This window comes from Arachis ipaensis, chromosome B9, assembly GCF_059453495.1.
Source record: "Arachis ipaensis isolate K30076 ecotype BB chromosome B9, ASM5945349v1, whole genome shotgun sequence".
In the NCBI taxonomy this organism is placed as follows: domain Eukaryota; kingdom Viridiplantae; phylum Streptophyta; class Magnoliopsida; order Fabales; family Fabaceae; genus Arachis; species Arachis ipaensis.
The window spans coordinates 61,342,028-61,357,768 of NC_142444.1; the positions used below are offsets into that span (position 1 = coordinate 61,342,028).

Here is a 15,741-nt window from a genome sequence, read left to right on the forward strand (position 1 = left end):
ATTTTATTTTCTTCTCTTTTGAATTCGGTTAGCATTAGATAAATAAAATAAAAACAAAAATATTTTGATTTTTCTTTTACTTTATTTTTATTTTACAATCTATAGCATCTCCCTTTCTCCATCATGGACCTAAGTGGAAATGAACAGTCCAGAAGGACTCTGGGGTCATATGCTAACCCTACTAATGCTTCCTATGGGAGTAGTATCTGTATACCTCCCATCCAAGCAAGTAGTTTTGAGCTAAATCCACAGCTCATTATCATGGTGCAGCAAAATTGCCAGTATTCCGGTCTTCCACAAGAAGAACCTGCTGAGTTTCTGGCACAGTTCTTACAAACTGCTGACACAGTACGTGATAAGAAAGTAGATCAGGATGTCTACAGATTATTACTATTTTCATTTTCTGTAAAAGATCAAGCTAAGAGGTGGTTAAATAACTAACCCACAGCAAGCATAAGAACATGGAAACAGTTATCAGACAAATTTCTGAATCAATATTTCCCTCCAAAAAGGATGACACAGCTGAGACTGGACATCCAAGGCTTTAAACAAGAGGATAATGAATCCCTTTATGAAGCCCAGGAGAGGTACAGAGGGATGCTAAGGAGATGCCCATCTGAAATATTTTCAGAATGGGTACAGTTGGATATCTTTTACTATGGTCTTACAGAAAAGGACTAAATATCTCTAGACCATTCAGCTGGTGGATCTATGCATATGAGAAAGACAATTGAAGAGACTCAAGAGCTCATTGATACAGTTGCTAGAAATCAATATCTATACTTAAGTAATGGGACCTCCATGAAAGAAGAAGCCAATGTAGTATCCACTAAACTTAGTCCTCAAGAACAAGTTGCTGAACTCAACCAGCAATTGCTTATTATAACAAAACAGTTTTCAGAATTCAAAGAGATGCTCCAAGACACTAAAAATGCTAACCAGAATATGGAAGCGTAATTGGATCAGACAAGACAACAGCTATCTAAACAGATAACAGAAGAATACCAAGCTGTTCAATTAAGGAGTGGGAAGACATTGAATGTCTCCATTCAAAGCAGCAGAAAGCCAAGAAAGAAACAAATAACAGAGGATGACCAACCCACTGCCCAAAATCCCTCTGAGGACAGTAAGAGCCCAGAGAGGAATGATTCTATCGTTCAAACGCCAGAAAAGGGTAAGAAAGTGGCGTTAAACGCCCCAGGGATGGCCAGTTCTGGCGTCCAAATGCCAAAAAAAGGGTGGCAATTGATGACAAGTCATCTTAGCCTAGTTTTACTAGTCTTTTTCTTTGTTTTTATTAGGTTTTATGCACTTTATTGCATTATAAGTAAGTAATTTAGAATGGAATTGCATGGTTTCTTTGAATCAATCAACCACCATTTAATTGATACTAAATCATAAGGTTTAAGCTAAATTTAATTGGTTTTTGAATGATTTATAAACCTTGTGAATTTGGTGATACTTTGATTGGTTGTTTTGATTACTTGTAGGTGACGAAAAGAAGAAAACAAGAAAGTGTGGCCTAAGAAGCGTGGCCCAAGGAAGAGAAGAGTGTGGCAAAGGAAACAAGGAAGCATGGCACATGGAAGGAGGAAGCACAGCGCTCTTTTTAAGAGCGGAGCACAATTTTGAACCAAGAGAGAAAGAGGAAAAGAATGATGCTCCGCTCTTGTCAAGAGCATTATCGGGCTTCACTCAAAAATAAATTCAAAGACAAAGTTTGCTAGTGAAAGCTACAAGGTTCGAACTCATGAGCAAGGGGGAGTGGGGGAGCGCTACTCACAAAGGAAATATGCAAAAAATGGCTAAAATGCTACCCCCAAGGATCGAACACAGCACCTTAAGGAAGCAAGGAGCAAGGTGCCACTTTGTGCACAAAAGAAATTGGCCAGCGCATGCCTCCCCAAGGTTTCGAACTTGGGACCTCACCCAAGCAAAAGGAGTGCTACGCTCTTGCTGAGAGCAGAGTGCTACTCTCCTTAGTCCTTGCACGAGCTTGACACGGCCAAGGAGGCTTGATACGCACAACTTGACACGGCCAGGAGGAATTGGAGCGCACAAAACACACCAAGGCAAGCCAATGCTCCGCTCCCCAGAAGAGCAGAGCGCTATCCTGAGGCACTGGTGCACGAAATTATGATCATCAACAATGGTGCCAAAGGACTTGGAGCTCTTAAACGTGAATCACACTTTGTCACAATTCCACACAACTAACCAGCAAGTGCACTGGGTTGTCCAAGTAATACCTTACGTGAGTAAGGGTCGATCCCACGGAGACTGTCGGCTTGAAGCAAGCTATGGTCACCTTGTAAATCTCAGTCAGGCGAATTCAGATGGTGATGAAGAATTGATAATTAAAAGATAAATAAAATAGAAAATAAGGAAAGAGATACTTATGTAATTCTTTGGTTGGAATTTCAGATAAGCGTATGAAGATGCTTTGTTCCTCCTGAACCTCTGCTTTTCTATTGCCTTCTTCCAATCATTCATACTCCTTTCCATGGCAAGCTTTATGTTGGGCATCACTGTTGTCAATGGCTACTTCCCGTCCTCTCAGTGAAAATGTTCTACGCACGCTGTCACCGCACGGCTAATCATCTGTCGGTTCTCGATCATGTTGGAATAGGATCCATTGATCCTTTTGCGTCTGTCACACCCCCAACAATCGCGAGTTTGAAGCTCGTCACAGTCATCCCTTCCCAAATCCTACTCAGAATACCACATACAAGGTTTATACGTTCCGAATCTCAGGAATGGCCACCAATAATTCTAGCCTATACCACGAAGGTTCTAATCTTAGATTAGAAACCCAAGAGATACACATTCAAGCTTGTTTGCATGTAGAACAAAAGTGGTTGTCAATCACGCGTTCATAGGTGAGAATAGTGATGAGTGTCACATAATCATCACATTCATCATGTTCTTGGGTGCGAATGAATATCTTGGAGAAGAAATAGACTTGAGTTGAATAGAAAAACAATAGTACTTTGTATTAATTCATGAAGGACAGCAGAGCTCCACACCTTAATCTATGGTGTGTAGAAACTCCACCATTGAAAATACAAAAGTGATAATGGTGTAAGCATGGCCGAATGGCCAGCCTCCAAGATCTAGGGACTAAATGTCCAACGATGTGTCCAAAGATGAAAATACAATATCAAAAGGTCCTATCTATAGAGAACTAGTAGCCTAGGGTTATAGAAATGAGTAATTAATGCATAAATCTTCTTCAGGGCCCACTTGGTGTGTGCTTGGGCTGAGCATTGAAGCTTCCATGTGTAGACACTTTTCTTGGAGTTAAACGCTAGCTTTTGTGCCATTTTGGGCGTCTAACTCCAGCTTTTGTGCCAGTTTTGGAGTTAAACGCCAGAATTCTTGAGCTGACTTGGAACGCCTGTTTGGGCCATCAAATCTTGAGCAAAGTATGGACTATTATAAATTGCTGGAAAGCCCAGGATGTCTACTTTCCAACGCAATTGAGAGAGAGCCAATTGAATTTCTGTAGCTCCAGAAAATCCACTTTGAGTGAAGAGAGGTCAGAATCCAACAGCATCTGCAGTCCTTTTTCAGCCTCTGAATCAGATTTTTGCTCAGGTCCCTCAATTTCAGCCAGAAAATACCTGAAATCACAGAAAAACACACTCATAATAAAGTCCAGAAGAGTGATTTTTATTTAAAAACTAATAAAAACATAATAAAAACTAACTAAAATATACTAAAAACATACTAAAAACAATGCCAAAAAGCGTATAAATTATCCACTCATCACAACACCAAACTTAAATTGTTGCTTGTCCCCAAGCAACTGAAGATCATATAGGATAAAAAGAATAGAATGTACAATGAATTCCAAAAACATCTATGAAGGTTAGTATTAATTAGATGAGCGGGGCTTTTAGCTTTTTGCTTCTGAACAGTTTTGGCATCTCACTTTATCCCTTGAAGTTCAGAATGATTGGCTTCTATAGGAACTCAGAATCCAGATAGTGTTATTGATTCTCCTAGTTAAGTATGTTGATTCTTGAACACAGCTACTTTATGAGTCTTGGCCGTGACCCTAAGCATTTTGTTTTCCAGTATTACCACCGGATACATAAATGCCACAGACACTAACTGGGTGAACCTTTTCAGATTGTGATTCAGCTTTGCTAGAGTCCCCAATTAGAGGTGTCCAGAGCTCTTAAGCACACTCTTTTTGCTTTTGGACCACGACTTTAACCGCTCAGTCTCATGTTTTCACTTGACACCTTCACGCCACAAGCACATGGTTAGGGACAGCTTGGTTTAGCCGCTTAGGCCAGGATTTTATTCTTGTGGGCCCTCCTATCCACTGATGCTCAAAGCCTTGGATCCTTTTTTTCACCCTTGCCTTTTGGTTTAAAGGGGTTTGGCTTTTTCTGCTTGCTTTTCTTTTTCTTTCTTTTTCTTTTCTCTCTTTTTTTTTTCTGCAAGCTTTTCACAGCTTTTTCTTACTTCAAGAATCAATTTTATGATTTTTCAGCTCATCAGATAACATTTCTCCTTTTCCCATCATTCTTTCAAGAGCCAACAATTTTAACATTCTTTAAAAAACAAATTCAAAAATATGCACTGTTCAAGCATTCATTCAGAAAAATAATAGTATTGCCACCACATCAAAATAATTAAACTGTTTTAAAATTTGAAATTCATGCACTTCTTTTTCTTTTTCAATTAAAAACATTTTTCATTTAAGAAAGGTGATGGATTCATTTTCATATCTTTAAGGCATAGACACTAAGACACTAATGATTATGTAATAAAGTCACAAACATAAATAAACATAAAGCACAATTTTCGAAAAACAGAAAATAAAGAGCAAGGAAATTAAAGAACGGGTCCACCTTAGTGATGGCGGCTTGTTCTTCCTCTTGAAGATCTTATGGAGTGCTTGAGCTCCTCAATGTCTCTTCCTTGCCTTTGTTGTTCCTCTCTCATGGTTCTTTGGTCTTCTCTAATTTCATGGAGGAGGATAGAATGCTCTTGGTGCTTCACCCTTAGTTGTCCCATGTTGGAACTTAATTCTCCTAGGAAGGTGTTGATTTGCTCCCAATAGTTTTGTGGAGGAAAATGCATCCCTTGAGGCATCTCAGGGATTTCATGATGAGGAGTTTCCTCATGCTCTTGGTGAGGTTCTCTCACTTGCTCCATCCTTTTCTTAGTGATGGGCTTGTCCTCATCAATGAGGATGTCTTCCTCTATGTCAATTCCAGCTGAATTGCAGAAGTGACAAATGAGGTGAGGGAAGGCTAACTTTGCCATAGTAGAGGACTTGTCCGCCACCTTGTAGAGTTCTTAGGATATAACCTCATGAACTTCTACTTCCTCTCTAATCATGATGCTATGAATCATGATAGCCCGGTCTATAGTAACTTCAGACCGGTTGCTAGTAGGAATGATTGAGCATTGGATGAACTCCAACCATCCTCTAGCCACGGGCTTGAGGTCATGCCTTCTTTGTTGAACCGGCTTCCCTCTTGAATCTCTCTTCCATTGAGCGCCTTCTTCACATATGTCCATGAGGACTTGGTCCAACCTTTGATCAAAGTTGACCCTTCTAGTGTATGGGTGTGCATCTCCTTGCATCATGGGCAAGTTGAATGCCAACCTTACATTTTTCGGACTAAAATCTAAGTATTTCCCCCGGACCATTGTAAGCCAATTCTTAGGATCCAGGTTCACACTTTGATCATGGTTCTTGGTGATCCATGCATTGGCATAGAACTCTTGAACCATTAAGATTTCGACTTGTTGAATGGGGTTGGTGAGAACTTCCCAACTTCTTCTTCGGATCTCATGTCGGATCTCTGGATATTCGCCCTTTTTGAGCTTAAAAGGGACCTCGGGGATCACCTTCTTCTTGGCCACAACTTCATAGAAGTGGTCTTGATGCACCCTTGAGAGGAATCTCTCCATCTCCCATGACTCGGAGGTGGAATCTTTTGCCTTCCCTTTCCTCTTTCTAGAGGTTTCTCCGGCCTTTGGTGCCATTAATGGTTATGGAAAAACAAAAAAGCTTTAGCTTTTACCATACCAAACTTAGAAGGTTGCTCGTCCTCAAGCAAAAGAAGAAAGAAGATGGTAGAAGAAGATAAAATAGAGGAGATGGAGGGGGCTTTGTGTTTCGGCCAAGGGGGAGAAGTAGTGTTTAGGTTGTGTGAAAATGAAGGAGTGAAGATAGGTTTATATAGGAGTGGAGAGGGGGGTATGGTTCGGCCATATAGGGTGGGTTTGGGAGGGAAAGTGGTTTGAATTTGAATGGAGAGGTAGGTGAGGTTTTATGAAGGATGGATGTGGATTGGTGAAGGGTTTATGGAGAAAAGGGTGGGATTTGATAGGTGAGGGGTTTTTGGGGATAAGGTATTGAGGTGATTGGTGAATGGGTGAAGAAGAGAGAGAGAGAGGTGGGGTAGGTGGGGATCCTGTGGGGTCCACAGATCCTGAGGTGTCAAGGATATCTCATCCCTGCACCAAGTGGCGTGCAAAAACGCCCCTTTCTGCCAATCCTGGTGTTAAACGCCAGGCTGTTGCCCATTTCTGGCGTTTAACGCCAGCTTCTTACCCATTCCTGGCGTTAAACGCCCAGAATGGTGCCAGACTGGGCGTTTAACGCCCATTCTGCTACCCTTACTGGCGTTTAAACGCCAGTAAATTTCTCCTCCAGGGTGTTCTATTTTTCATTCTGTTTTTCCTTTTGTTTTTGCTTTTTCAATTGTTTTTGTGACTTCACATGATCATCAACCTATAGAAAACATCAAATAACAAAAGAAAATAGAAATTTAACATAGATAATTAAAGATTGGGTTGCCTCCCAACAAGCGCTTCTTTAATGACAATAGCTTGACAGTGGGCTCTCATGGAGCCTCACAGATGTTCAGAGCAATGTTAGAACCTCCCAACACCAAACTTAGAGTTTGACTGTGGGGGCTCTGTTTGACTCTATATTGAGAGAAGCTCTTCATGCTTCCTCTCCATGGTTACAGAGGGATATCCTTGAGCTTTAAACACAAGGGAGTCTTCATTCACTTGAATGATCAATTCTTCTCTGTCAACATCAATCACAGCTTTTGCTGTGGCTAGGAAGGGTCTGCCAAGGATGATGGATTCATCCATACACTTCCCAGTCTCTAAGATTATGAAATCAGCAGGGATGTAATGGTCTTCAACCTTTACCAAGACATCCTCTACAAGTCCATAAGCCTGTTTCTTTGAATTGTCTGCCATCTCCAGTGAGATTCTTGCAGCTTGTACCTCAATGATCCCTAGCTTCTCCATTACAGAGAGAGACATAAGGTTTATACTTGATCCCAGGTCACACAGAGCCTTCTCAAAGGTCATGGTGCCTATGGTACAAGGTATTGAGAACTTTCCAGGGTCTTGTCTCTTCAGAGGTAATCTCTGCCTAGTCAAGTCATCCAGTTCTTTGATGAGCAATGGAGGTTCATCCTCCCAAGTCTCATTACCAAACAACCTGGCATTTAGCTTCATGATTGCTCCACGATACTTAGCAACTTGCTCTTCAGTAACATCTTCATCCTCTTCAGAGGAAGAATACTCATCAGAGCTCATGAATGGCAAAAGTAAATTTAATGGAATCTCTATGGTCTCAGTCTGAGCCTCAGATTCCCATGGTTCCTCATTAGGGAACTCCATGGAGGTTAGTGGTCGTCCATTGAGGTCTTCCTCAGTGGAGATCACTGCCTCTTCCTCCTCTCCAGGTTCGGCCATGTGAGACGTGTTTATGGCCTTGCATTCTCTCTTTGGATTCTCTTCTGTATTGCTTGGGAGAGTACTAGGAGGGAGTTCAGTAATTTTCTTACTCAGCTGACCCACTTGTGCCTCCAAATTTCTAATAGAGGACCTTGTTTCAGTCATGAAACTTTGAGTGGTTTTGATTAGATCAGAGACAATGGCTGCTAAGTCAGAGTGGCTCTGCTTAGAATTCTCTGTCTGGTGCTGAGAAGATGATGGAAAAGGCTTGCTATTGCTAAACCTGTTTCTTCCACCATTATTGTTGTTGAAACCTTGTTGAGATCTCTGTTGATCCTTCCATGAGAGATTTGGATGATTTCTCCATGAAGGATTATAGGTGTTTCCATAGGGTTCTCCCATGTAATTCACCTCTTCCATTGCTGGGTTCTCAGGATCATAAGCTTCTTCGTCAGAGGAAGCTCCCTTAGTACTGCCTGTTGCTGCTTGCATTCCAGACAGACTCTGAGAAATCATATTGACTTGTTGGGTCAATATTTTATTCTGAGCCAATATGGAATTTAGAGTATCAATCTTAAGAACTCCCTTCTTCTGAGTTGTCCCATTATTCACAGGATTCCTTTCAGAAGTGTACATGAATTGGTTATTTGCAACCATTTCAATGAGTTCCTGAGCTTCTGCAGGCGTCTTCTTCAGATGAAGAGATCCTCCAGCAGAGCTATCCAATGACATCTTGGATAGTTCAGACAGACCATCATAGAAAATACCTATAATGTTCCATTCTGAAAGCATGTCAGAAGGGCACCTTCTGATCAATTGCTTGTATCTTTCCCAAGCTTCATAGAGGGATTCACCTTCCTTCTGTCTGAAGGTTTGGACTTCCACTCTAAGCTTGCTCAATTTTTGAGGTGAAAAGAACTTTGCCAAGAAGGCATTGACTAGCTTTTCCCAAGAGTTCAGGCTTTCTTTAGGTTGTGAATCCAACCATGTTCTAACTCTATCTCTTACAGCAAAAGAAAAAAGTATGAGTCTGTAGACTTCAGGGTCAACCCCATTGGTCTTGACAGTGTCACATATTTGCAAGAATTCAGCTGAGAACTGATGAGGATCTTCCAATGGAAGTCTATGAAACTTGCAATTCTGTTGCATTAGAGAAACTAATTGAGGCTTAAGCTCAAAGTTGTTTGCTCCAATGGCAGGGATTGAGATGCTTCTCCCATAGAAGTCGGGAGTAGGTGCAGTAAAGTCACCAAGCACCTTCCTTGCATTGTTGGCATTGTTTTTTTTGGCTGCCATGATTTCTTCTTCTTTGAAAAGCTCTGTTAGGCCCTCTAGAGAGAATTTTGCTTTAGCTTCTCTTAGTTTTCTCTTCAAGGTCCTTTCAGGTTCAGGATCAGCTTGAACAAGTATGCCTTTATCTTTGTTCCTACTCATATGAAAGAGAAGAGAACAAGAAAGTAGGGAATCCTCTATGTCACAGTATAGAGATTTCTTGAGGTGTCAGAGGAAAAGAAGAATAGAAGGAGGAGGTAGATAGAAGGGAATTCGAACATATAAAAAAGGATAGAGTTCGAATTGCACCTTGAGGAGGAGTGTTAGTCCCTTAAATAGAAGGATGTGAGAAGAGGGGAAGAATTTTTTAAAATAAATTAAAAAGATTTTGAAATAATAAAAAGAAATTTGAAAATTTGATTGAGATTTTCGAAAATTAAGATTGGAAAAGAAATTAAGTGATTTTTGAAAAAGATTTTGAAATTAGAAATTAAAAAGATATGATTGAAAATTAATTTTGAAAAAGATGTGATTGAAAAGATATGATTGAGAAGATATGATTGAAAATCAAATTAAAAAGAGAGTTTTAAAATTAAAGTTGATTACTTGACTAACAAGAAATTAGAAGATATGATTCTAGAATTTAAAATTTGATCCTTTCTTAATAGGCAAGTAACAACTTGAAAATTTTGAATTAAATCACTAATTGTAGCAAGGATTTTCGAAAATAGTAATAAATAAAAAAATTGAAAAGAAATTGATTTTAAAAAGATATGATTGAAAAGATTTGATTTTGAAAAATTATGAAAATTTGGAAAAAAAATTGAATTAAAAACAAAATCTTCCCTCTAGTGTCATCCTGGCGTTAAACGCCCAGAATGGTATCCATTCTGGCGTTTAACGCCCGAAATTCTACCTTTTTGGGCGTTCTGGCTGGCGTTTAAATGCCAGTTTTCCTTCTTCACTGGGCGTTTTGAACGCCCAGCTTTTTCTATTTGATTCCTCTGCTGAATGTTCTGAATCTTCAATTCTCTGTATTATTGACTTGAAAAGACATAGTTTTGAAAATTTTTTTGAATTTTTCAATGATGAGAAACAATCAAAATACAACTAATCTTAGGAAACTCAAATCAAACAAACAATGCATGCAGGACACCAAACTTAAAAATTTTCATATAAGAGACACTAACAAATTGAGAATGCATATGAGAAACAATTAAACACACAAAACAAGGGAATTTAAAGATCAGAGCAATGAAATCATCACGAACAACTTGAAGATTAATGAAGAACATATTGCATATTTTTCGAAAATTAGAGGCATGCAATTGACACCAAACTTAAAAATTGACACTAGACTCAAACAAGAAACATAAAATATTTTTGATTTTTATGATTTATAAATTTTTTTTTGTGATTTTTGAAACTTATATGGAAAAGAAAATAAAGGGATTCAAAAATTTTAATAAGAATTCCAGGAATCATGCAATGTTAGTCTAAAGCTTCAGTCTAAAAAGATTAGACATGGTTGGCCAAGCTTCAGCAGAAATTACATTCAGCAGCTAAATTGATGAGAATCAATCAGATTTTGTGATGATAAGAATATCACCTTGAAGCTCTAGAATTCATTCTTAAAAATTCTGAAAAATAAAAAGAAAAGTACCTAATCTAAGCAACAAGATGAACCGTTAGTTGTCCAAACTCGAACAATCCCCGGCAACGGCACCAAAAACTTGGTGCACAAAATTGTGATCATCAACAATGGCGCCAAAGGACTTGGAGCTCTTAAACGTGAATCACACTTTGTCACAATTCCGCACAACTAACCAGCAAGTGCACTAGGTCGTCCAAGTAATACCTTACGTGAGTAAGGGTGGATCCCACGGAGACTGTCGGCTTGAAGCAAGCTATGGTCACCTTGTAAATCTCAGTCAGGCAAATTCAAATGGTGATGGAGAATTGATAATTAAAAGATAAATAAAACATAAAATAAGGATAGAGATACTTATGTAATTCTTTGGTTGGAATTTCAGATAAGCGTATGAAGATGCTTTGTTCCTCCTGAACCTCTGCTTTCCTATTGCCTTCTTCCAATCATTCATACTCCTTTCCATGGGAAGCTTTATGTTGGGCATCACCGTTGTCAATGGCTACTTCCCGTCCTCTCAGTGAAAATGTTCTATGCACGCTGTCACCGCACGGTTAATCATCTGTTGGTTCTCGATCATGTTGGAATAGGATCCATTGATCCTTTTGCGTCTGTCACACGCCCAACAATCGTGAGTTTGAAGCTCGTCACAGTCATCCCTTCCCAGATCCTACTCAGAATACCACAGACAAGGTTTAGACGTTCTGGATCTCAGGAATGGCCGCCAATAATTCTAGCCTATACCACGAAAGTTCTAATCTTAGATTAGAAACCCAAGAGATACACATTCAAGCTTGTTTGCATGTAGAACGGAAGTGGTTGTCAGTCACGCGTTCATAGGTGAGAATGGTGATGAGTGTCACATAATCATCACATTCATCATGTTCTTGGGTGCGAATGAATATCTTGGAGAAGAAATAGACTTGAGTTAAATAGAAAAACAATAGTACTTTGTATTAATTCATGAAGGACAGCAGAGCTCCACACCTTAATCTATGGTGTGTTGAAACTCCACCGTTGAAAATACAAAAGTGATAATGGTGTAAGCATGGCCAAATGGCCAGCCTCCAAGGTCTAGGGACTAAACGTCCAAAGATGTGTCCAAAGATGAAAATACAATATCAAAAGGTCCTATTTATAGAGAACTAGTAGCCTAGGGTTACAGAAATGAGTAATTAATGCATAAATCTTCTTTCGGGCCCACTTGCTGTGTGCTTGGGCTGAGCATTGAAGCTTCCATGTGTAGAGACTTTTCTTGGAGTTAAACGCTAGCTTTTGTGCTACTTTGGGCGTTTAACTCCAGCTTTTGTGCCAGTTTTGGAGTTAAACGCCAGAATTCTTGAGCTGACTTGGAACGCCTGTTTGGGCCATCAAATCTTGGGCAAAGTATGAACTATTATCTATTGCTGGAAAGCTCAGGATGTCTACTTTTCAACGCAATTGAGAGTGCACCAATTGGGTATCTGTAGCTCTAGAAAATTCACTTTGAGTGCAGGGAGATCAGAATCCAACAGCATCTGCAGTCCTTTTTCAGCCTCTGAATCAGATTTTTGCTCAGGTCCCTCAATTTCAGCCAGAAAATACCTGAAATCACAGAAAAATACACAAACTCATAGTAAAGTCCAGAAGAGTGATTTTTATTTAAAAACTAATAAAAACATAATAAAAACTAACTAAAATATACTAAAAACATACTAAAAACAATGCCAAAAAGCGTATAAATTATTCACTCATCAGGCACCCAACTTGGCATGCAACAAGGCAAGCCAATGCTCCGCTCCCCACAAGAGCAGAGCACTCCACTGGGAGCAAACACATATGGGCTGAAAATTCAGTTAAACATCTAATTTAATTCAATTCTTCACCAAATTAAAAAGCCCACCCAAATTCTAATATCCAAGAATAGAAAGTGTATAAATAGAAGCTAGTTTGATTTAGTAAAGACCTTTTGCTTCTTTGAGAATTTTCATTTTGTAATTTTTAGAGTTTTTACTTTGAATTTGGATCTTGGAGAATTTGGAAGGAGAATTGATCTCTCTTCTTCCCTGTTCTTGCTTAAGCACTCTTTACTTCTTGTCTTGGATCTTGGGTGGAGAATTGAAGAAATTCTGTTTCAATCTCACCTTGAGATCTCTTTGTTTATCTTTCTGCATAATTCTAAGAACTGTGATTTACATTCCAAATTCTGTTTACTGCTTTCATCTCCCATTTCTTCTGCATTTTACTACTCCATTTTCTTATGCAATTGTTCTTATTAGATCAAGGAAAGATTTGAGATTTAGACTTGTTTTCTAGTCTCCTCCACCCCTGAGATCTTCAACTTTCTTTTAGTTATTGCAAGTGAATTACATTTTACTTTCTGTTTATATTTTCAAGCAATTGTTCTTCTCTTGTTTAGATCTACTGCATTTAGATTCATTTTCTCCTTCTCTGTTTATTGTCATTTTACTTCTGCTTGTTTAATGTCTGCAATCCCAGCTCCCTGAACCATTTTACAATTCAAGAATTTATATTCCTTGCACTTTAAGATTCAGTCATTTACATTTCTTGTAATCTAAGCTTCTGCAATTTAATTTACTTGTTCTTTAAGATTCAGCACTTTTACTTTCTGTTCTCTTTAATTTACTGCGACTTTTCCCTCTCTAATTATATTTCATGCAATTTAGCTTCTGTCAATTACAAACCACTCAAACCAATACTTGATTCGCTTGACTAAATCAACCACTAAACTAAAATTGCTCAATCCTTCAATCCCTGTGGGATCGACCTCATTCATGTGAGTTATTATTACTTGATGTGACCTGGTATACTTGCCGGTTAGATTTGTGTGCTTGGAATTCGTTTACCAAAAATACACATCAGCAATCTGGCATTAAACGCCCATGCAGCGCCCAATTCTGGCGTTCAAATGCCAATAAGGGATCAGACACCTGCAAGTGCTGATAACAACCCCCTTAAGCAGGCTCTCCAACCACTTCTGTAGGAAATAAACCTGCAGCAACTAAGGTTGAAGAATACAAAGCCAAGATGCCTTATCCTCAGAAACTCTGCCAAGCGGAATAGGATAAATAATTTGCCCGCTTTGCAGACTATCTCAGAACTCTTGAAATAAAGATCTCGTTTGCAGAGGCACTTGAGCAAATACCCTCTTATGCTAAGTTCATGAAAGAAATCTTAAGTCATAAGAAGGATTAGAGAGAAACTGAAAAAGTTTTCCTCACTGAAGAATGCAGTGCAGTTATTCTGAAAAGCTTACCAGAGAGGCTTAAAGATCCCGGAAGCTTTATGATACCATGCACATTAGAAGATGCTTGTACTAAGACAGCTCTATGTGATCTTGGGACAAGTATCAACCTAATACCTGCATACACTGTCAAAAAGCTTGATTTGACCGATGAGATTAAACCAACCTGGATATGTCTCCAACTTGCTGATGGCTCCATTAAAATCCCATCAGGCATAATTGAGGACATGATTGTCAAGGTTGGACCATTTGCCTTTCCTACTGACTTTGTAGTGCTGGAAATGGAGGAGCACAAGAGTGCAACTCTCATTCTATGAAGACCTTTCCTATCAACTAGACGAACCCTCATTGACGTACAAAGAGGGGAGATAACCCTGAGAGTCAATGAGGATGAGTTTAAGTTGAATGCTGTCAAAGCTATGCAGCATCCAGACACACCAAAAGACTGCCTGAGCGCTAACATCATTGACTCTCTGGTAGAAGAGGTCAATATGACTGAGAGTCTCGAATTAGAGCTAGAGAACATTTTTAAAGATGTTCAACCTGATTTGGAGGAACCAGAGAAAACAGAAGAACCTCTGAAAGCTCCTCAGGAAGAGGAGAACCCTCATAAACCCGAGCTCAAACCACTACCACCATCCCTGAAATATGAATTTCTCTGGGAAGATGACATTTTTCCTGTGATCATAAGCTCTGCTTTAGAGCCAAGGGAAGAGGAAGTACTACTTCAGGTGCTAAGGACACACAAGACAGCTCTTGGGTGGTCCACAAGTGATCTTAAGGGCATTAGTCCAGCCAAATGCATGCACAAGATCCTATTGAAAGATGATGCTAAGCCAGTGGTTCAACCACATAGGTGGCTAAATCCAGCCATGAAGGAGGTGGTAGAGAAAGAGGTCACTAAGTTACTAGAGGCTGGGATTATTTATCCTATTTCTGATAGCCCTTGGGTGAGCCTTGTCCAAGTTGTCCCCAAGAAGGGAGGCATGACAGTAGTTCATAATGAAAAAAATGAACTGGTTCCTACAAGAACAGTTACAGGGTGGCGTATGTGTATTGACTATAGAAGACTCAATACAGCCGCCAGAAAGGACCATTTTCCTTTACCATTCATAGACCAAATGCTAGAGAGACTAGCAGGTCATGAATACTACTGCTTTTTTTATGGCTATTCAGGTTACAACCAAATTGTAGTAGATCCCTAGGACCAAGAGAAAATAGCATTCACATGTCCTTCTGGAGTATTTGCCTACAGAAGGATGCCATTTGGTCTGTGCAATGCACTTGCAATCTTTCAGAGGTACATGCTCTCTATTTTCTCTGATATGGTGGAGAAATTTATGGAAGTCTTCATGGATGACTTCTCAGTATTTAGAGACTCATTCAGCTCCTGTCTTGATCATCTAGCACTTGTTCTGAAAAGGTGCCAAGAGACTAACCTGGTTTTAAACTGGGAAAAATGTCACTTTATGGTGACTGAAGGAATTGTCCTTGGGCACAAAATTTCAAACAAGGGAATAAAGGTAATTGAAAAATTACCACCACCTACCAATGTTAAGGTAATCAAAAGCTTTCTGGGGCATGCAAGATTATATAGGAGGTTTATAAAGGATTTTTCAAAAATTGCAAAACCTCTGAGCAATCTGCTAGCTACTAACATGCCATTAGTCTTTGACACTGAGTGTCTGCAGGCATTTGAAGCTCTGAAAGCTAAGTTGGTCACAGCACCAGTCATTTCTACACCAGACTGGACATTACCATTCGAACTAATGTGTGATGCCAGTGACCATGCCATTGGTGCAGTGTTGGGACAGAGGCATAACAAGCTTCTACATGTCAATTACTATAC

At 39.4% G+C, this 15,741-nt stretch overlaps 1 non-coding gene across 1 annotated transcript; it reads left to right on the forward strand.

The window, feature by feature from the left end:
* The first annotated feature begins 8,514 nt into the window (after positions 1-8,514).
* LOC148544852 (small nucleolar RNA R71) lies at positions 8,515-8,622 on the forward strand. Its single transcript, XR_015900853.1, has one exon. It is a non-coding gene; the product is annotated as a small nucleolar RNA R71 (small nucleolar RNA).
* The last annotated feature ends 7,119 nt before the right edge of the window (positions 8,623-15,741 follow it).